Source organism: Penaeus monodon, chromosome 34 (genome assembly GCF_015228065.2).
Source record: "Penaeus monodon isolate SGIC_2016 chromosome 34, NSTDA_Pmon_1, whole genome shotgun sequence".
NCBI classification, from domain to species: domain Eukaryota; kingdom Metazoa; phylum Arthropoda; class Malacostraca; order Decapoda; family Penaeidae; genus Penaeus; species Penaeus monodon.
This window is the reverse complement of record NC_051419.1, coordinates 29,685,329-29,687,006: the sequence shown is the minus strand read 5'-3', so window position 1 is coordinate 29,687,006 and position 1,678 is coordinate 29,685,329. Positions and strand designations below refer to the sequence as shown.

At 48.3% G+C, this 1,678-nt stretch overlaps 1 protein-coding gene and 1 pseudogene across 1 annotated transcript in view; one reads left to right on the top strand and one right to left on the bottom strand.

The window, feature by feature from the left end:
- The window catches only part of LOC119594694, a gene marked incomplete in the record, with an annotated part of 31,200 nt that overhangs the window by 1,723 nt on the left and 27,799 nt on the right, over window positions 1-1,678 (top strand).
- LOC119594695 overlaps window positions 514-1,678 on the bottom strand; it is a 3,280-nt pseudogene continuing 2,115 nt past the window's right edge.

Sequence of the window (1,678 nt, the reverse complement as noted above, 5' to 3'; positions counted from 1 at the left end):
TTTTTTTTTTTTTGGGGCTTAATTTCCATAAAGTTCTATACTGCATTTCTCTAATTCTGGTATTTTTCTTCTCGAATTCAGCTTCTTTACTTCACAAAGGCTTAAAGATACGATGGTTGGGACCTATATGTACATATCTCTCATTGTCTCTGTCCTTTGGCTTCTTAATTTTTTTCCCCTTTTTTCATGTTTCATTTGTAACAGAATATTTTCATGGAAAGAGAGCAAGTACTAACATGAACTCGCATCTAAATATATAAAAGTATTTTTCTTGTATTCTCACAATTGTCAAGAACCTTTCCTTTAAGAAGTGTGGAGGAAAGAGGGTAAAAGCACGTGAAGTTTTCTGTCTGATCATTCCTGCTATTAAAGCCTTTCTTTGGTAACATTTTACGGCGATGTTCCAAGTTTATGCATAAGCATGAGGACCCTGTCTGTGAGTGTAACGGCGGTCTCCCTCGCTATGTAAGAGGTGTCGTAGGCGAGCGTGTAGGGCGAATGTCCCCGGTAGGTGTAGATCTGGTGAAGCATCGGAAATCCAAAGGAGTGTGTACAACCGATCATGGCGAGGTCCGTCTGCTGTAGGTGATCCCCGACGCCTGGAATAACAGCTGTCAGATCCCCGACGTTGTGAGGCCGTAGTCTAGGTGGGCTATGGTCCCTGCTGCGTGGTGTTCCACAGGGGGGAGCTGCAGGAGAGTCTTCTCCTTCACCACGCTCTGCTGAAGGGCCTCGTCGGACTTGAGAAGAACCGAGAGCCTCTGGTGGAGCTTCCTGGTGTAGTCCCAGAAGTTGTCCCGGACGTCGAAGGGCGTCTCTATCCTGTGCACAGTGGGGCACACGTGCAGGCCGAGGATCGGGAAGGGGCGGCGCTTCATGTAGCGTCTCAGATCCATCGCTAGATTGATGCTCATGTGGTGAGACTCCCCCTCCACTCCCGCCTCCCTCGCCATCTCAATAATGGTGGTATTGATCACAGCCTCCATTCCACTGTTGAACGAAACGCCATTGGCTCTGCACTTTGCCGTGAAGGACGCCAGGGATTTCTGCTTGATAAGCTGATATAACAAAATTTGGTTGCTGGTTTCCCTCCAGGTGGCGGGAAGGCCTTGAGAAGGAGGGGCGTGGTGTTGCACGCCAGAATCTCTTGCTTTATGAACTCGAGCTTCTCGGGTTCCTTCTCGATGTCCTTCGCGATCTGCTCATCGATCTTAACAATTTCCTCATTGTTCAGGTAGACCCCAAAGGGCTCGTCGTTTACAGGTCGTCCGGCCACAACGTCGTTCAGTAGTCCCACAAATTTGCCGGTGACAATAGCTAAGCTGACCCCGTCCTTGAATGAGTGGTGGGGCTTCATGACGAGGTCATACTGGCAGGGGAAAGCTGCCTTTATTTCGGGCAGGGGGCAAGGGGCGTCGGCGGCCACGGGAACCAGTCTCGCTTTCCAGGTGGGCGTGCGATCGCCGGAGAAAGGCTTACTTATGTGTTCGTCTATAATGGCACTGCTCTCGTCTCCTTCCAGATACTGCAATATAAGGAGCAACTGATAAATATTTACAGACTTCTCTCACTTTTTCCTTTTGTTTCTACTTCATTTTTTCTTTGTCCACAGTTATTTTTTTAGATTCAAACCCCTGTTAGAATGCAGAACCATTGTTCTGGAGGAAACTATAGCCAT